The 21,141-nt window shown below is 37.3% G+C and overlaps 1 protein-coding gene across 2 annotated transcripts in view; it reads left to right on the forward strand.

Moving 5' to 3' along the window:
* The window catches only part of FGD4 (FYVE, RhoGEF and PH domain containing 4), a 183,534-nt gene that overhangs the window by 17,437 nt on the left and 144,956 nt on the right, over nt 1-21,141 (forward strand). Inside the window, exon 1 of one of the 2 annotated variants that reach the window (XM_074325842.2) lies at nt 18,477-18,498. The exons of the other annotated variant lie outside the window; for it this stretch is intronic. The gene's annotated coding sequence lies outside the window, so the exon portion shown is untranslated. Of the gene's footprint in view, nt 1-18,476; nt 18,499-21,141 lie in introns of those variants that run through there. 2 annotated transcript variants of the gene reach the window in all.

Below are 21,141 nucleotides of genomic sequence, written 5' to 3' on the forward strand. Positions count from 1 at the left end.
CTACATTTTTTAAATGGAGGAGAACCTTAAACCATGGTAATTTGTTCTGACTGTTATCTTGCATTAGATATTCCTTACTCACAGAAAAGTTGGTTATTCTGTAACTGAAAAATGAGGCTCAGGGTGCCGGCCTGGTGGCTCAGGTGGTTGGAGCACCATGCTCCTAACACCGAGAAATGGCTTGAACAGGAATTAGGGGGCGGGACGGGGGTGGGGTGGGGTGGAAAAAGTGGGAGGCTCAGGTAAGCAGTAATAATTTGAATACAAATAGCTCTTTACAGAGTTATTTAAAATAGTTTCTCCCTTCCTGGTAACTCTCATACATAGTTATGCTTTAAATTTTAAGTAATTAGAATTTTTTAGGCTAAGTTAATTTCTTAGCTACTTTGAAATAGTCGGGTCTTTTCAAAGAAGAAAGCTTTAATCACACTGTCTTCTAGAAGGTCATTTCCTTCATGTAAATTAGTATTTTTGTGCATCTGGGCCCACTCTGGTTTTTTTATATGAGTATAATTAACTTAATTGTCTTCTCAGTGCTTTATGCTAGGAAAATGGGAATTCCTTGAAACTTTTGAAGGTACTGACATTTAGAATATGATTAACTTGTGCACAAGGTTCAAATTTATTCTAATTCAAAAAACTACATAATGTGATAAGAAGCCACAGGGTATTTTGACTGAATTTTGTCTGTGTACTGCCTGTAAGTCAAGAAGTAGTGAATAAGATTTTTAAAAATTATAATGGTTGATAAAAGTGAACTGACATCTTGGGATGCGTAACCATGGAGCTGGGAGGACGATGGGTGGAGCTGGGCCCCCTGTTGACTCTCTAGTCCTGACTTCCTGTTGAACTTGATGGTAACTTCAGCGGAAGGGATGCTAATAAATAGAATAGCCATCTTGGAATGAGGCCATTATTTTCCTTCATGTGGGAGCCAGTTGGAGCCCTGGGTTCGAGGTGTGTGTTTCCCGTACTGTGGTGGTGGTTATTGTTTCTTTTTCCTTTTTTCCTGAATTAAGTGTTTTTCTTGTGGATTTACCTGGAGAGTTATTTTTTGCCAGTCAACATGGTGAATGACAGAAATCTTTCTGTTCTGAGAGGAGTAGATTCATTTAAAAGTGTGGTTAAACCAGTTGAGAAATCTGGCTCCGTAATCAGCTAGGCCTAGGTTCAAATCCTGCCTCCGCTAGTTTACAGCTTTGGGCAAGTTGTGTTACCTCCTTAAGGCTGTTTATTGACAAAATTGGGATAATGAAAGTATTTATTTTGTAAGATTGTGAATGATTAAATTAAGTAATGCATGTAAAGCTTGGTACATTTACATATTCGGTACTCAAAAAATGCTAACTACAAATTTTATCCATATATAAACATGTATATGTATATATGTATATGTACATATATGTATATGTACATATACATACATACATACACATACCAGGGGTGCCAAAAATGCACGCACAATTTAAGAGACGTTATCTATGTATTACTTTTTGAAGTTGAATTGAATTACGGGAGCAATGTGTAGTGTGATGTTCGCTCAAAAGATGGCGTTAATCAAATGAATGCTGGCGTCACCACGCGACAGGCAGGACAGTCAAAGAAAATGGCGGAAGCATGGTTGTTGTTTGAGGAGTGCAAGACTATTTTGAAGTGGTATTTGAAATTCAAGAATGTTCTCCTGACTTGACACCCTTTGACTTCTATCTATGGGAGACCTTAAAGGATGTGGTGTACCACAGAAAACCGGCTACACTGGCAGTGCTTTGGGAAGAAATTGAAATGGCATGTGCAGCGATACAAGTGGACACTTTGGTCAGCATTGCTCAAGCAGTAGTTTGCTGTAATTAGAAGTGTCTGGATGCTGATGGTAACCACTTTGAGCACCTCTTGTAATTACAGAAATCAAATGTGACTTGTGTTTGTCTTTTGTTATTGGTGTATATTGAGTATTACAATTTTAATACAGTTTTTTCCTTTCTTAAAATTTGTATACATTTTTTGGATATATATATATGTGTGTGTATATATGTATATACACACACAAACACACACACACAAATATATATATTTTATGGTATTTGTGTGTATTTTTTTGGTAATTAGAGTTGACCTGGGCCCTTTTGAAGATATGTGATAAAATTAATGTGGCAAAACTTATAGATCGATACCCATAATATTTATATGAGTAGAAGCAGCAGATTTCACATTTGCAGATGTTTGTATTTGCTCCTAAAAATCTTACAAAGTGAACTTATATTAACACGTCATATGAATTCCTTGTTTTCCTTTTGGATGTTTTGCCTTTCACCAGTGTCTTTTCATCTTCAACAAAAGTGAAATATCTTTTGTAGACATATAATCCTACCATTGCACATTATTTCACTGTATTATCCCACGTATCACATGTACATTCTATATACTACTGATACATGCTTTTTCATCGTGAAAATGATTTTTTTTAGAATGTTATTGCTCTCCAGTGATACAGGTAGGAATATGTAGGAGTGGTCCTTGAACCACTTGTTGTTATCTTAGAAAACATGAAATTCTCATTTGCTTTATGGAAATGGTTTGGAAATATATAACATCTAATAGCACTACACTTACATAGGTCAGACTGGGGGTACCAGTGGTAACCACTAGGACATTAGCTCAAGTTGAAAAATATCCGCTCATAAAATAATGTTGAAAAACTCTGTACTTTATTCACGTTAGCCTTTATTCAGCAAATTCTTTAATAAGCTTGCTTTTAGTTTTTTCATTGTTCACAGCAGATGAAAAGTCAAATTAGGAGAGGAACAAGAGTGGCTCTGAAGGGAAATAGCTCTAAGAGTGTGCTTTTAGATATTACAACAGAAATTGTCTGACAATCTGACATGACAAATAGAAAAAATTTGCAATACCACCCATTTCAGTAATGCATATTTACAATAATAATCTTGTCATTAAAAAATGTTTAATGCTCAGCACTGTAGACAGCAAAATAGTGTGTAATTTCCTAATAATTTCAACCAAAATGTTTTTCAATTATAACTTCATGTACCAGACTAGGTATATAGTGTAACATAATAGAAATGCATTCTGGCCATTAAATGACAACAAGGCTTCTTTTTCCTCCTATGGTTTCCGTTAGCCCACTCTTATGTCTGTGTGAGATCAACAGAAACAGTATAGACAAAAGGTCTTAAAGTTCTCTACAAATGAAAGTCGTTGGTAAGCAAAGGATTTTCTTTAACTGTTGACACTGGTGACCATCACCAACGTATTTGATTAGTGTAGGATTTGTCAAGTTTGCCCTATTGACATTTTGGGCTGGGAAATTTTTTGTTGTGGGAACTGTCCTGTTTGGCAGCACTCTAACCTTTCCTCCCTGGTGACCACTAGACCCAGACATTGCCAAATATTCCTGGAGAGTCAAAATGACCCAGGCTGAGAACCACTGATGTAGTGTACGTGTGAACTTAAACTCGGTGTGAACTTAAAACCAGATGCATGTCCAATTACCATCCTCTCCGCTTGGTCATCTTGGGTACTTTCTAGTCTTACTTTTGTATTTTTGAATGGAAGCAAGAACTGCCTGTGTTTGGATTTGTTTTCTACGTGTTTCACGTTGCCCATATTGTGACTTTTACAGTACTGAAAAATATTTTTATGATTCACACAGGGAAGTATACATCATTGTTTTAGCTTCACATCACAGAAGCTTCTAGATTCTTTGGTTGGCCATATAATTCTTAGTAGAATGCCAAGTTCTGGTGGGTGAGAATACTTGCAACTTGCCTAATTGGTACTTGGTGCTCTTGAAACCAGTCTCTGGATATGCTGAGCTTTGTGGACACAGTGGGGCACAGTGCCAGAGCATCTGCCAGGCTTTTGCTCCCCTGGCCAGAGCGGGAGCTGAAGGCCTCACTTTCTTATTTAGCATTCTCAGGTAAAGCCCACAGTCTTAACCACAGTATTCATTATTCAGTTAATATGTTGCTAAAAGTTACATTTCTAGTTTGTGGGATTTAGAGGTACACAATAGTAGAAACTTATTTTTTGTCCTAATTAAATGAAAAGGAACTAAACTGCTTTGGACCGTTGAGGAGAGGAGAAATAAAGTGTTCCCTGCCCTGTGTGAGCGCTCACGTCTTCTAGCTCCTTTTTTCCTTGGGTGTGAGCACATGGTTTCCTGGTGTTGGTTAGCAGCTTGTTAGTCTAGGTGGATGTTTAGGTAGATTTTTTTTTAGGTAAATATTTCTAAGGGTAGGGAGGAGATTACATACTCCGGAACTGTTGCTTTATGGTAAGATACATGTATAAACACCCACACGTATCTCAAACTGTTGTTCCTGCCCACTGCCATCTGCATAAGTAAAATCTCTGCATCAGTTGTTTTCTGAGATAATTACTTTAGGTGATCCAAATTTATGAGCAGTTGGCTGGTAGCCCTCTCTGGTTTTATGGTATGTTTTATGATAAATAAATTCCTCTGTGACTCCTGCTTAAGCAAAGTCCATTGAACCATCAGCTCTGGGATCTGGTCACAGATCCTTCTATCCCCAGCTCTTCCTCAAGCAAAAGTTTTCTCTTTAGAACCCCATCCTTGTTTGTAAATTGTCACACTCCACAAAGTGTTTGCCTGTTGTTATCACTGAGAAAAGGTTTGTGAAAAACAGAACATCAGGTCAAGAAAATCTGTTATTCTGGGAGAGCATAGTACCAGTAGTCATCAGAAAGCCAGAATGAAAATGAACAGGATAGCCTTCAAGTTCGTTTTTTTTGCATTTGATTGTGATGACTGTTTTGAAAAAGGAACGGAATTTGAGAAGTCTTAACACCAAACTAAAGTAATAAATTGTGGTTTCAAAAAAATTTGACAGGCTGATTTAAAAAAACAAAACAGCTTTATTGAGATATAATTCAGAAATCATACAATTTACCCATGTGACACAGACAGGCTGATTTCTGAGATGGAAAAATTTTGGATTGTTTCTATACATCTCCATAGAACTCTGAATTAGGCAAAGATTTTTGACAGAGGAATTTTCTCTCGTCAAAGGTGTTTAATTGAGCAGACAGATGGCTCAGGTGGTTAGAGCGTGAGCTCTGGGCAATGAGGCTGCCGGTTCGATTCCCACATGGGCCAGCGAGCTGCACCCTCCGCAGCTAGAATAAATCAATGAGCTGCCACTCAGCTCCGCGGTGGCCAGATGGCTCAGTTGGTTGGAGTGCGTCTTCTCAACCACAAGGCTGCTGGTTCCACTCCACAAGGTATGGTGGGCTGCACCCCCTGCAACTAACAACAGGCAACTGGACCTGGAGCTGAGCTGCGCCCTCCACAACTAAGACTGAAAGGACAACAACTTGAAGCTGAACAGAACCCTCCACAACTAAGATTGAAAGGACAACAACTTGACTTGAAAAAAAAAAAAAAAGTCCTGAAGTACACACTGTTCCCCAATAAAGTCCTGTTCCCCTTCCCCAATAAAATCTTAAAAAACAAAAACAAAGTACTTGTTGTAGCAAGGTAGGACCTGAGGTGAGGATCAAAGAATGAGTGGCATTTCTTCAGAATTTAGCAGAAGGTTTTTTGGCAACTTTTAAGAAGACTCTCTGTCCTAAATGTGTAATCGTTTAAATGCTTTCTACCAAATTGTGTAACATATTTGAAATGGTGATTGAAAAATAGACATGGTTGTCTTACTGGAATATCTTATTAGGAAACTGAGATAGAAGACAAGGGTCATTGATGAGTACGCTCCCATGCAAATATGTACCTTCCTCTAAGGTACACATTGAAGACTTTTGGGTGTGTTCGTGAATTGGCCTTGAAAAAAATGTGAGACCAATGAAGTGTGAAGATAGGTCAAAGGTCCTTCGAGAGATAGCAGTCTGCACTTGCATAATGAGATTTGTTAGAAAAAGAAGTTGGTATCCAGTGTAGTCTTTAGTGAAAGCTCAGTCTGGCTAGCCCTCACAAGGAAAACAAATTGAAAAGGATACAGAATATTCATAATGTGATTCTTTAAAATTAAGTTTCTACATGCTTAATATTTGTAAAAGCCTGTATCAAGATTTTCTTCTTTTTACTTAGCTATTTTTGTAGTATAAAATAGGAATTTACAAATTTGACTTTGCCTTACATAATTCTTACCCTTTGACCATTGCTTAGGAATGATTAGTTTGCAAATTGGGGTTGCCTCTAGTACAATGGCTTTTTATATGGGTGAGGACTGAAGGAAACAGTCATGATAGGATTATTGAATAAAATCTGTTGTTTCTGTGGGTGCTGAAAAATGACAGTCAGAAAATATTTTTGTTGCATTTCATCAATAGTTCTTTATGTGTTGGATTTCAAGGGACTGAACTTATACATCTCATGTCAGCAACCATGTTGAAAATGAGGCATCAGTTGACCCTAGGAGTTAGGCTATACTGTTGAGTCATGAATAAGATACATGTTATTTCCAAGAATCTAAAATTTCTTTGTTAAACACAGATTCAAAATAGCTCCGGTAAGGACCTCCTGCCTGTGGAACTTCTAATTTTTGCAGAGAAGCCTAAAAACTGGAATTTTACATAAAATGTCTTAATGGTTGCAGTTAATTTAAAAAATATAAGTTTGCTTCGTGGACCACACAAGCCACGCCTATAGGCTGTTTGTCCATGTGCCCTTGCGGGCCGAGGTGTGGGAGGTGTGATTCTGCCCTCAGTGGAGAGACGTCAATACCTATTGCACCACCTAGAAAGTGACCATGCGGAGAGTACATAGGAATCCTCTCTGTCCCCAGAGACCTGCAGTGGGGACAATGAGGAAGAGGAAGCCCACAGAGGAAGAGGCATTGATCTGGGCCCTGAAGGTGGGACTTAGAGGTGGCTCAGTGAGGGCCACGCTTCCTGCTCAGAGCGGGAAGCTCAGGTTGGCTGTTGTGAGCAGCAGTTATTAGTTCAGTGTGCTATCTGCCTTGGGCTATGGAGATAGTCTAAGTAAAGAATAAAGCAAAGACCTTTGCGTAATCTGTGTGAGCCCCAAACCCCCAAACCTGCCCACATGAATTATGTAGTGGAGATCAGAAGAGAATATGAAAATTTGAAAATAAGAAGAATCAGCTTTCAGATCAGTGCCCTTGCCCACCTAGATTGTTGATCCTTAACAACTCTTCTGTATAGTGCAGTTCCTATTTTTGTGTAAACAGTCACCCAGTTTTCATTTGGGGGAGTCACTAGGCTGAAAATAAAACCCTCACACATCTTACTTTTAAGTGAAGAGGATATTGGCTCAGGACTGGAAGAATTTAAGTCTTTAAATTTTGTTTTCCTCCACCAGACTTTCGTATTTTGGTATCACCTTTATATTTCTCAATGAGTAGTTTCTAGGGTGTGGTTGGATGACTCAAACAAAGGCTAGTAAAGTTATTCTTTAACTTTCCCCGAGGTAAAGTTTATTGCCCTTCCTTTAAGCATTAGATTTGTGATTCAAGGTGACACCATTATGATATTTACATTATTGTGTTGTATTGAATGAGACTTTCCATTTGAAATACGGGAGATAATCTGACACAACTAAGAATTAAATGTATAACTGAAAGGCTTAGCATTCTGGTCCTGGCTCATCCATTAACTTGCTCAGTGACACAGAGCAAATCACTTATCTTAAATGATGTGCTTTGTTTTTCACCTGTTAAACAGAGAAGTATAACCTGGTTAAATATTTGACAGAGTAAGGTTTGCAACTCACAAAAATGCCGCCCCTCCCCACCAGTGCACAGGGTCTGATTTGTTCACCTTGGAATACTAGGATGGTGCCACGTGTATAGCAGGCCCTCAAATATTTGTTGGAAAAATCTATTTCTTTTGTGGTGTAAGGAGAGGCAGTAGGTATATATTTTCAGAGTGTGTTTTTATGAGGGTGCGTGTGAAAAAACCAACCACCAGGCAAACACTCATTAAGAGGGAAAGAGCACAGCTACAAGACAACAAGCTGTTCAGCAAAAATTAGACGTGAATGCCTGCCTGATCTGTCCCCAAATATTCAGGTGCCTCAAATTGTAACCATGCCCCTTTTGTGCCGTCACTTGCTCATTCACTTTGGTAGAGTCATTCATTCAGAACTCATTTATTGAGCACCTACTAGGTGCCAAGCCCTGGTATAGGCATGATGGTGGCTAAGATGAATTCATGTTCATGCCATCAAGTAGGCCATCCTCTTAGTAGAGAAATGGTAGAAGGAGATCACAGTGCTATATGTTAGAAGAATCATGATGAATGTGTGTAGAAGGAATAGTGGGAATACAAATAAGAGCGCCATCATGTCTGAGCAGATGGAGCAGAGTCATATGGGCTCAAAGGAACAGCAGTACTTGAGCTTCGTCTTGAAATACGCTTATGAATGTACATTGAGTAAGGGAAAGGGAAAGGAAGTAAAGGGAACAGGAAGGAAGAGTAGGGCGCTGGGGATATGGGAGCAGCCTGATTACATCTCTTGAGGCACAATACTTCTAAAGTAGGATTATAAATTAATATATTTTTTATTAAATAAAACCTTTCTTCCAATAAGTATGCTAAACATATTTTTATGTAATGTAATCTTCATAATACTCCTGGGGGATAGGCAGTATTGCTTCCATTTGTAGACTGAGGTAGAGAAATCAAAATCAGGTAATTTGTTTAGGGTAATTACACTGGATGTGAGTTCCCTGTCTTTTTTACCCCCCTTCTTCCGCCTCCCCCTGCCCCCCTCTTCTGGTTCAAGCCAGTGTTTCTCAGTCTTGGTGTGTAGGACACAGCTCCCTGGCCCGTGCTGGTATGAGCCTTGTGCGGAGGCAGTCGGTGGTCAGTCATCGGTGGGCTGCTCACAGCAGCTCCCGACAGCTCTCTCTGGCTGCCAGCCACTCATGCTGGCCACGGGCTGCTCATGGTAGCCCACGGCAGCACACAACAGCCCATGGCAGCTCACGCTGGCTGCCGGCCACTCACACTGGCCACTGACCGCTCCAGGCAGCACACGGTAGCCCACAGCAGCCACCGCAGCTTATGCCAACCTCCTCATCGCAGCCCAGCTCTAGGGAGAGCTGTTGTTCTCAATCTTAGCTGTAGAGGGCGCAGCTCATTGGCCCATGTGGGAGTCGAACCAGCGACCTCAGCATTAGGAGCACGGTGCTCCAACCACCTGAGCCACCAGGCCGGCCCCTCTATCTTTTTAATTAAAAAAAAAAAATCAAATGTACAAAAAACTTGCAAATACAGTACGTAGAATTTTTTCCTTATTGATTTGATAGTAAGTTGCCTGAATATTTAGTGCATTTATTTTTTAAACGAACAAGGACATCGATCTACATACTCATAATACAGCCAGCAAAATCAGGAAGTAACATTGATTACAACATATACTCCCTGGGCCCTATTCAAGTTTTACCAACTGCCCTAATAATGTTCTTTCTGGTAAGCAGATCCATTCAGAATTACCCATTGCTTTTAGTTGTCCTATTTATTTAGTCTCCCGTAGTATGGAACAGACCCTTAGTCTTTCCTTGACTTTCATGACCTTGACACTTCTGAAGATTGAAGGCCAGCTCTTTTGTAGAATGGCCTTCAATTTGTGTTTGTCTGCGGTTTCTTCATGATTAGATTCAGGTTAGGCATCTTTGATAGGAATGTCACAAATCTGATTCTCGGTTCTTCTAATTGCATCTTATTAATCATGAGATGACTCGTGATTTTTCTTTGTCCCATTACTGATGCTGTTCACTTTGATCACTTGGCTAAGGTGGTATCTGCCAGGCTTGTCTACTGTAAAATTTCTTCCTTTGTATTTACAAAGCATTTTGTGGGGAAGTACTTGAAGACTTAAAAAATCTCTTTTATCATGAAACTTTACATTTATTCATTTATTGCAGTGTGTACTCATCATTTCCTAATAAGTTATAATCTGATACTTTCCTTTCAAGTTGGCTTCTGTTACCTTTTGACAAGTTCCCATAATTGTTTGAGCACTTCTGGCTGGCACAAGATGTTCTAGGGTCATCATGTTCTTTCCTGCCCTAGTCCTGGAATCAGCCATTTCTCCAAGGAGCTCAGGTTCTTTTTAGTGGAGAATGGTATTTGGAAACCATGATCTGGGTGCTAGATATGATCATGGCTATTGGGGTGTTCCCACATCTTCTCAGCTACATATACACTTATATACATATACACGTATATACATATATACATATATACATATACATGTATATACACTTATATACATACATATGTTCATTTACTTATTATCTATCTATCTATCTAAAAATCATGAGTTGTTCATACAGATATGTCCAATCCTAATCTGACATCACAGCATTCATTCAAGTTTTTTCCCTTGCCAAATTGCAACTTCCTTTCCTGAAAGTGTGAAATCTGGCTCCTGTTGTGCTTAATATATTTGGTCGATCCCGCTGTACATAACTAATTTCCCATCGCTGTTGCCCACCTCTCCCTCTGTGCGGATGTCCTCACACCACCTTGGGCTCTGATACTTTGTGTCAGGGTGACCCACATGTGGACACCCTCCTAACTCAGCTTGTGCTTGGTTCTATTTTTAAGTGTGCCAAGTATGAAAGGACTAATTTACTTCTCTTTTACTTTGGGTAAAGCTTTGTGAATAGGGTAACTGTACTCTCTTAGTCTTAAATTGCACTTTTTTTGTTAGAGTTTTTTCATTTAATTAGGTATCTTTTTGTTTGTTTTGTCCTCATCTACAATAGCAATGAATATATTTATATGTGGATGTTTTGATTCTTGTTTCAATACTTAAATATATCATTATTGGACAGCTTGTGGTATGTTACATAAATGTTATATATGATGATATATTTTAGGCATAAGTAGTAAAGCCGTATGTGTAGCAGCATAAAATGCAAAGATATTAGAACTGGCTTAAAAAATCTCACATATCTACTTTTAATTCTCATTACCATGGATTGCAATGTAAATTAGAATATTGCACAAACTTGTGATGCTCTGATTTTAAAATTATATAAAGATATTACCATTGGTGTTTTAGTTTCTTTTGGTATTTGTGTTATCCCTTAGAAAGATGTCCTTTTTTTTTTTCCACATATGCATTAGGAGAAAGTTACTGATTAAGGTCATGCTGATGTTGTACAGATAACAATAACAGGGTTTCTTACCTTCCTGAACTACATTCCTTTGGAGATACTATTTACAAACAAGCCAGTTTGTTGGAAAATATAGTTTCCTGGACATTCTTTTCTTATGTGCACTTAATGTATTTTGGAGGAAGCTGTGTAAATGTGGGCACTCTGAACAATTGTTGACTGATCCCTAAGGTTCTGATTGATTAAAAACCATGTTGACTTTAAAGTTCTTTTAATTTTTTTCTTCTTTACATTTTCCATTGTTAAGTCTTTCCTGAAATAACACTTCTGGGAAGTTCCTACTCCACTATTTTTTCCCCCAGTGATTTGTGGAGCATTTTATAGAAAAAAGTGTTTATATCTGTTCCTGTGGTACATGGTCCTTCTTATGGAATTCTGAGTGTCAATATGTACCAGACACTATTCAGATCTCTCTTTTGTAATGAATCTAGAGATCACTGTTGCACCCATGGGTGGGCAGATCACTGTTTATCCAAAAGTAAATGTATGCAGTTGTCTTAAGAATGGGATTTTGGGGAAACAAGTGGGAAGCTGCTGAAGAAGCCATCAATACAAATGTAGGTACATCAGTTTGTGAGGTACAGTCAGACTGTAAATACAACTGGCTGGGTTGGTTAGATTTACTGTTCTTTGAAGGTTGGGATCCTGAAGCAAAAAGAGCTTCAATGATCGCATGGTAGGTGAATTATTTCATTTGAGCGTTCTCCTTGCTTTGCATTCGTTCTAGTTCATTGTTGTCCTATGGAACCATGTGACACTTAACGCCCAGAGTGATTTAACACCCTATGGTAAAAAATGCACTAAGTAAATAATTTTTTTAACTTTTTATTATGGAAAATTTCAAAATTAATGCAAAAGTAGAGAAGAATATGACCTCCAGCTCCATCACCCAGTTTTGACAAGTATCGACGTATAGACAAATAACTAAGTCATAAAGATTTTTTTAAATGCTTTGAATACTTTTAATGAAATGGGACTTATTTATAACTTTTAGCTTGTTATATTCTCAGAACTAAAATAATTTGTATTTAAAACAATTATTCATGCATGAACTATGTCTGCCTATAACATGGCAAATGAGAAATTTCACTTGGATTCCAGTTCATCATTGTCTTAGGTACTCTTTATTCTCTTCCTCCTTTTATTTTGTGAAATCATTAGGACTACTTTCTGGAAAATAGCTTTCCCATAGTCCTGACCAACAGTAAGTAAAGTAAACAGAAACCTTATTGCACTGACAACAGTTAGTTACCTGAATGAATTAAAAGTATTCAAGGAGATATGCATAGCAAGATTTCTTCCCTCCTGATTTTGTGATATTCTTTTCTATTACTTCCCTGTCAGTTCAGCACATCCGAGAACTTACCCCCTCTCCTTTTTTTTTTTTTTTTTTTTATCGTGGTACACAATAACATACACATAACATAAATTTTACCGTCTTAATCATTTTTAAGTGTACGGTTCAGTGGTATTAAATACCATCACATTGTTGTACAATCATCAGAACTATCCACCCCCATAACTCTTTTCATCTTGCAAAACTGAAACTCCATACCCATTAAACAATAACTCCCCATTCTCCCCTTCCCCCAGCCCCTGGCAACCACCAGTATACTTTTTATCTTTATAATTTTGACTACTCTTAAGTACCTCATGTAAGTAGAATCATACAGTATTTGTCTTTTGGTGACTGGCTAATTTCACTTAACATAATGTCTTCAGGTTTCATCCATGTTATGACATATTGCAGAATTTCCTTTTTAAGGCTGAAAAAATATTCTATTCTATGTATATATTACATTTTGCTTATTCATTCAACTGTCAATGGACACTTGAGTTACTTCCATGTTTTAGCTATTTGTGAATAATGCTGCTATGAACATGGGTGTACAAAATATCTTCAAGACCCCGCTTTCAGTTCTTTTGGGTAAATACCCAGGAATGGAATTGCTGGATCATACAGTAGTTCTATTTTTAATTTTTTGAGGAACCACCATACTGTTTTCTACAATGGCCGTACTGTTTCTATTAAAAGTGCACAAGGATCCCAGTTTCTCCAGATCCTTACTAAAACTTTTTTCTGTCTTTTTGATAGTAGCCATCTTAATGGGTATGAGGTAGAATCTCATTGTAGTTTGATTTACATTTTCTTGATGATTAGTGATGTTCAGCATCTTTTCGTGTGCTCATTGGCCATTCTTATGTTTTGTTTTGTTTTTGAAGAAATGTCTGTTCAAGTCCTTTGCCATTTTTTGAATTAGGTTATATTGTTATTATTTTAGGCGTTCTCTATATATTCTGGATATTAATTCCTTATCAGATTTGGAAATATTTTCTCCCATTATGTGGATTGCCTTTTTACTCTTTTGATAGTGTCTTTTGAAGCACAAACATTTTTTAATTTCCATGAAGTTCAATTTATCTATTTTTCTTTTGTTGCCTGTGTCTTAGTCAAGAAATCATTGCCAAATCCAATGTCATGAATCTTTTGTTCTATGTTTTCTTGTACGAGTTTTATTGTTTCAGGTCTTTCATTTAAGTTCTTGATCCGTTTAGGTTAATTTTTGCATATGCTGTAAGGTATAGGTCCACCTTCACTCAGTTACATGTAAATACCGAATTTTCCCAGCACCATTTGTTGAAAAAACTATCCTTTTTCCTTTGAATGGAGAGTTGTCATTTGATCATATACAAAGGGTGCCAAAAAAATGTATACACATTTTACAAAAGAAAAAAATTGTATTAAAATTGTAATACTCAATATATACCGATAACAAAACATGAATACAAGTCATGTTTGACCTTTGCAATTACAAGACATGCTCAAAGTGGTTACCATCAGCGTAATTTTAATACAGTTTTTTTCCATTCTTAAAAGGTGTATATATTTTTTTGGCACCCGCTGTATATAAGCATTAATTTCTGGAGCTCTCTATTCTGTTCCATTGGTCTATATGTCTCTCTTTATGCCAATACCACATTGCTTTGATTACTGTAGCTTTGTAGTAAGTTTTGAAATCAGTCAGTGTGAGTTATCCAGTTTTATTCTTTTTCAAAATAAAAGGCATCCAAATTGGAAAGGAAGAAGTAAATTATCTCTCTTTGCAGATGACACGATCTTCTCTGTAGAAAACCCTAAAGATTCCACATACAAAAAAAGTTGTTAGAACTGATAAATGAATTCAGCAAAGTTGGACATAAAGTCTACATACAAAACTCAGTTGTGTTTCTATATGCAAACAGGGAACAAACTGAAGAGGAAATTAGGAAAACAATTCCATTTACAAAAGAATAAAAAAGAATGAAGTATTTAGGAATTAACCAAGAAGGTGAAACACTTGTGCAATGAAAACTACAAAATATTGCTGAAAGAAATTTAAAAAGACATAAATAAATGGAAATACATCCTATGTTCTTGGATTGGAAGACTTAAATGTTAAAATATCAGTACTTCCCAAAGTAATCTACAGAGTCAATGCAGTCTCTATCAAAAACCCAATGACATTTTTTGCACAAATAGAAAAACCCATTCTAAAATTCATACAGAATCTCAAGGGATATCAAATAGCACAATAGTATTGAGAAAGAACAACAAAACTGGTCAGCTCAAACTTCCGGAATCCCATGATGCATATTTTGGTACACTTGATGATGTCCCACATGTCACTGGGCTTTGTTTGCTTTTCTTTAGTTTGTTCGTTTTTGATACGCAGACTTGAAATTTTCCATTGTCCTTTCTTCAAGTTTGGTGATTGTTTCACCTGCCTGCTCAAATCTGCCTTTAAATCTCTCTAATGAATTTTTCATTTTAGTTATTGTACTTTTCAGCTCCAGAATTTCTGTTTGGTATCGTTTTAGGTTCTCTGTCTCTTCATTGATATTTCACACATCATTTCCTTGACTTTCTCTACATCTTCCTTTAGTTCTTTGAGCATCTTTATTAGATTTATTTTAAAGTCTTTGTCTAGTATATCTGTCATAGGTCTTTTTCAGGGACACTTGTAATAGATTTATGTTTTTCATTTGAATGAGCTATACTTTTCTGTTCATTTGTTGTTGTCATTCTTGAACACTGGACATGTGAATCTAATAATTGGTAACTTAGCAAATGATATTCTCCTTTTCTCCAAATTTTCTGTGGTTTATTAGTGTTTTTGTTTATTGTTTGGTTTTTTTGTTTTGTTTTGTTTTTTGGATTGTCAGAGACTATCTCTGTGCTGAGGATCAGCCTGAGGTGTAAACTGAAGATCTCAGGTCTTTTCTGAGCCTTACCGTGGCCACGTGTCTGGTCAGTTTCTAATTTTTCTGTATGTATAGTAGTTTTGGAATGTTCTAATCTTTAATGTCTGACTCCTGAAAGGTGAAAAATTGAAAAATGAAGTGAGAAAAGAGGACTCTGACTATTTAAATCACCTGGAAATCACTTCAACTGGCAGGGGAGGGCAATATGGAAAGGATAATGACAATGGCTGCCACCGTTTTTGTGTCCTACTCTGTGATCAGAAGCAGCAATCAGCAATGAAAGCACAGTTTTCCATTGTTTGGAGAACATGGTCCTTTTTGCCACCCTGGTTCCCATAAGCTGTGTGCAGCTGCTCCAGGAACATGTGTACATGCTGCCTGCCAAGTGTTTGTGGGGTGGGAAATGGGCCACTTCTACTGTGCTAAGAGCTGAAATTGACCTATATTAACCACAGTTTACCATCCTGGTCTTCCTCTGGAAATTGCAAGCTGTCAGCAGACTCCAGAGTTCCAAAATAGTTACATCAGACAGATTCTGCCAGTGCAGTTGTTATCTAGGTGAGGAGACAGATTCAGATTCCTGTTGCTTCCTACTCTGCTATCTTTCCAGAATCCTCTCCACAGAGAACTTTTTGAAGAGCACAACACCCCCCCCCCCCACTGTACAAATTGGGTACTGTGTTACAAGTACTCAATTTTATTTGACTTTGTTTAAAATTTGCTTTTTTTCTTCCCTCTCTGATCAGCTCATTCTAGAATCTGGTCTTTTAGATCATATTACTTTTTTGCTAGTTGACTGTTAGATTTGGATGATCACAGAAGAGTTCATGAAATGAATACCCCCAAATGATATTGAATTTGATGTTGAAGGATTGGTAAAATTTAAAATGGGAAAGGTGGGATGAGACTTGGGAAGGATATATTCCAGATTTCTGGAAAGTACAGAACTGTATCCAGTTATTAATAAAATAGATGTCTTTTTCTGTGACAAACCCTGTTAGATATTTTAAAGTATTGTTTACAATTCAACAATAACCTAAAGAGGCAGATATACTTATCCTCATTTTCTGTATAATGCTAGTCTCCCTGGGAGTCCGCTGTGCTTAGCATTGGTCCTGGATAAGTGTCCTAGTTTGGCTAATAAATTATATGCTCGTCCTACAGAGAAGCAAAATGGTATTCAGACTTATTAATAAACTTGCCCAACTTGCTTGGAAAGAGCCTGAGTTGAGCTCATTATTTCATTTTATAACAAATAATATTTTCTAAAAGCTGTCTTGAGTGTAATACTTAGGATGGTTGTGCACTAATAATGGGTGGTAATTAGCCCCAAACCAAACAATGCCCTACACCTGCCTAACAAATCATAAAAGCAAGACTTAAAAGGCACAAAGTGTTCCAAGTAATTTCTAACTGCATCTTGGATCAAAACTCAAGAATATAGGAATACAAAAACATCCAACATTCAGCAAAGTGAAATTTACAATGTCTGGCATCCAATCAAAGATTACCAGGCATACAAAGAAACAGGAAAACAGAACCCTTAATGAGAAGAATTATCACTTGATATCAACTCAGAACTAATACAGATTTTAGAATTATCAGGGAAGGTAATTAAAACAGGTTATTATAACTGTATTACATGTTTAAAAAGAGTTAAATATAGATATGGGAGATGTAGGAAAAAAAACCCCAAATATTAATAGAACTAAATGTAGAAACTACAATATCTGAGATGAAAAATATACCAGATGGGATCAATGGCAGATTAGACATTGCAGGGAAAAAAGATTACCGAACTTTTAGGTATAATGGAAATTATCTAAAATGAGTCCCTGGGGAAGGGAGAAAATGAGGAAAAAAGTGAAAAGAAGGTAAGTGAGCTGTGAACAACTTTAAGCAGCCTAACAGTATACTTGTAATCCCTGAAGATTAGAAGAAAAGGGTGGGGGACAGGAAAGAAATGAAGAACTAGCCAAAAAATTTCCACATTTGATAAAAACAATAAATCCATAGATCCAAGAAGCTAAGTAAACCTGAACACAAGAAATACTAAGAAAGTTACACAGAGCCACATCATAATTAGATTGCTCAAAACCAGTGATAAAGAGAAAATCTTCAAACAGCCAGAGGAAAAAGGTTTCATTACATATAGAGAGATAAAGATAAGGCTGTTTGGCAGCCAATTTCTCCTCTGAAACAATGGAAGCAAGAAAACAAAGGACCAGCATCTTTAAAGTACTCAAAGGAAGAAACTATAAACCTAGAATTTTATACTCACTAAAAATATCTTTCAAAAATAAAAGAAATAGGGAAGGGGCCCGGGGATAGGTGGAAAAGGGGAAGAGGATTAAGAAGTACAGACTTCCAGTTATAAAATTAGTCATGGAGGTGTAACGTAGGCATAGGGAACAGAGTCAATAATATCATAATAATTATCTATGGTGACAGGTGGTTACTAGACTTGTTATAGTGACAACTTCATAAGGTATATAAGTGTTGAAACACTATGTTGTACTCCTGAAACTAATATATTGCATGTCAACTATAATTAAAAATATTAATAAAAAATTTTTACAGATGAAATGAAGACATTTTAGACGTTTTCTGACCTACAAAAACAAAATAATTCATTGCCAAATGGATGGGGTTTCAGGTACCCTGTCTGATTGGGCATGGATGATTTAATGGGCAGACCTTAGCTGGGTCAGTCAGACTATCTTTCTAGGAATGTGGGTCTTGGACTGAGAAAATCATATTAATATATGAAATCGGGGCCTATGTGTATGTAAAGGAAAGACTATTCCATGATGTGGCCACTGCCTAAGCGTTGCTGGACCTGCCAGCCAGATCCAAGGCAGAACAGAGGTTACTTCCCCTAAATCCCCTCAGAGACTCCTTCCCTATGCCCCACAGCAAGCTGGTTTGTGCTGATTGGTGGAATAGGCTGTTGCCCTGCCTCAGGCAAGCACGATAGGCATTTTTCCCTTATCAGGCAGGTCACTCCCCAGTACTCCTGTCCATCCTGCCCTGTCCTGTGTAACCCCTTAGCACCTGAGCACAGTGTGGAGGATATGCATGGTGTCTTCTGCCACCTGGGACTGCCTCCTATGTAAGTTTCTTTAATATACTGTTAACGTAATGATAGAGTTGTGAGCCTCTTCCTCTGGTCTCTCAGCTCCCAGAAATTTTCCCAGCAGTGAGGTAGGCCAGGGAGACTGAATAACAGGGTGGGTTGTGGGAGAAAGAATAGTCCATGAAATGAGATGTAGAGGTCGGAAGCAGACACTCCCTAGGTTTCTGTGGTCTTCCAATTCCCCGCTTTCTTATTTCCTGATATTGAGGTGCAGCCTTGCATTTGGATTCTGTAAGAAACCATTCCATCTTTAGAATAAACTTATCTCTTTTTAAGCTAACATGTTCTTGGATACTTGTCACATACACACACAAAAAGTTGCAGATTTTCTTCCTTGTTTATTTTAGAGTAAATGATTATGCTGAGGTTGTGACATCTAGACATAAGAACAGAAATAATAGTCAGTTGTGAAGATTTAACATTTCTAGGCCCATTGTGTTTTCTTGGTAAACTTTAAAGCCTTGGGTTGCTGTTGAGTCATGGAGGAAAAAAGATGCGATAGCTATAAAAGTTAGTTCCCTTTCTCACCATCTAGCATGCCCAGGCAGCCAGAAATTGTTGAAGAATGAGAAAAACAGTCACTTGTGCCTCTCAATGTTGGTTTTGGAGTCTAGGAAAAATTAAGGTTTTACATATGTACTATTTGCTTTTCAAGCATTCTCCACAAGACACTCATATGTTCTGGTTGTTATCAGATATGTTAAACAAAATTTTTAACTTCCATGCCTGAAAGTCTTTTAAAAGAAAGGGCTTATTGGGCTATTGCTAGCAAGGAAAAAACCAGGCCCTGGGGCATGAAATCTAAACCACCAGCAGCAGTGCCAGGTGGAAAGGGCAAAATGTCCGACATCCTGGAGCTGGTGACCATTTTTATACATCAGGTAGGAGGGAGAAAGACTCAAAACATTTTGAAAGAATTTGCACTGGCTATAGATAAAAGGGGTGGGAAGGTGAAGCAGAGCTAGTTCTGGGACAGGCTCATCAGAGTCGGTAAGGTATCAGTGTTTGCTCCTTCGGATTGGTTGTGGGCAACTGTTTGGAAAGTACATGTGTAAACTACCAGTGGAGGTTCCTGCGATTCATGGTACCTGCTGTTCTCTCTTTCAGATAATTGTGGAAGTTAATTCAAGGTTCCAACATATACTCAGGAATGTGAGCTGTCTTGTTAGGGGGCCCCTGGCTGCTAACAGCCTAACTGCTCTGCCTCCTTTTCTCCAGCCCACTGTAATTTAATTTAGAACATTTCAGAATTTTTCTCTTGTCAGAATCTTTGATTTTTGCCCTTTCATTAACCACTAGTCCTTTTATAAGACTTTTAAAAGTCGTTTTTTTTTATCACTAATGTGTTAAGAATATATGAATTTGATAGATTCCAGCTTCTGAGGCCATAACAAATGATTGTGTTAAACAAGTTTTTATTTCTATTTGTATCTCTAATCTAGTAGTTTAGTTTTACTTTCTTTAATTTAACAGGAGCATAAGTATGCTTTTGACTGAGTATTTTGTTGGTAAATATCTTGAATTGACTAGATTCCAATTTAGAATCTCAGACAATTCTCTTTTAATAGTTGCCCTTTAAATCCTCAGTGTTCTTGTTTCTAACAATGTATCTTGTGATTCTTTGTATTTTTCTTCCTTTCTGGGTGAAGTGACAGAGCATTAAAGTCTTTTTTGAAGGTTTTGGTGATCTAAATACTGTTTGGGGAGCTCTGACCTACTTAGAATAGTTCTTTGTGCTAGAGAGCATGTTTATCCCCAGGGTAACTGCTGCAGAATTGCCCTGTGTGAATGCATTGAAACTTCCCACTTGCCAGAGCTTTCATTACACCAACACAATGAAGCAGCATGCAGCCAAAAAGAAGTAAGGAAGGTTGCATTGTATTTGACTTCCTTGAATTAAATTTTATTCAGCTCAGTGTTTTCTACCGATTCTTTAACAATAATATTATGAACAAGGATTTCCCAGCAATAGTTGCTTGCCATGTGTGTTCATTCTCAATGTTTGCTGGGTTGAGAAACACCTTTATCCATTTTGTTTAATAAGACATTATACTTACAGATAAAATTTTACTCTGTACTTAGAGCTATTTTTAGACATATGGTTCTATTATAGCAGTGTAGTCCTTTTAGATTTAAAGATAAACTATCAGATAATTGCATTTAAACTTACAGTATATATATTAAATATTTGCATTTATTTATATTTCATTTTTGTGACTGATAGTAGAATATCTATGTCATTTGCTCTATCTCTTCAGTAGACTTTTCCCCTCACCATTTCAGCTTTTAAATGCAAGCAGATCTTTATCGAGAAATTAGAAAAAGAATCACTTAAAATAATAAAATAAGCAGGGCATGTTCTGTTTGGTCGTTATCAAGACGTATTTGAGCATATGTGATGTTTGTTAACACTAGACATTGTGATGAATAGAGAGATGTTTTATGCACCTTTGGCCTCCAGGAGGCAGCATGATGTAGTTAAAATTTCTGGATTCTGTCTAAGGGAACTTGGTCCTTTGTCATTTTAAGAACTTACCCGCATGAAAATATTTGCCCTCTGAATCATAAAGTTACACTGGCACTCTTAAAAATATTACATTGTTATTTGTGTCCAGAACA

This window comes from Rhinolophus sinicus, chromosome 1 (genome assembly GCF_057876585.1).
Source record: "Rhinolophus sinicus isolate RSI-liver-muscle chromosome 1, RSI-T2T, whole genome shotgun sequence".
In the NCBI taxonomy this organism is placed as follows: Eukaryota; Metazoa; Chordata; class Mammalia; order Chiroptera; family Rhinolophidae; genus Rhinolophus; species Rhinolophus sinicus.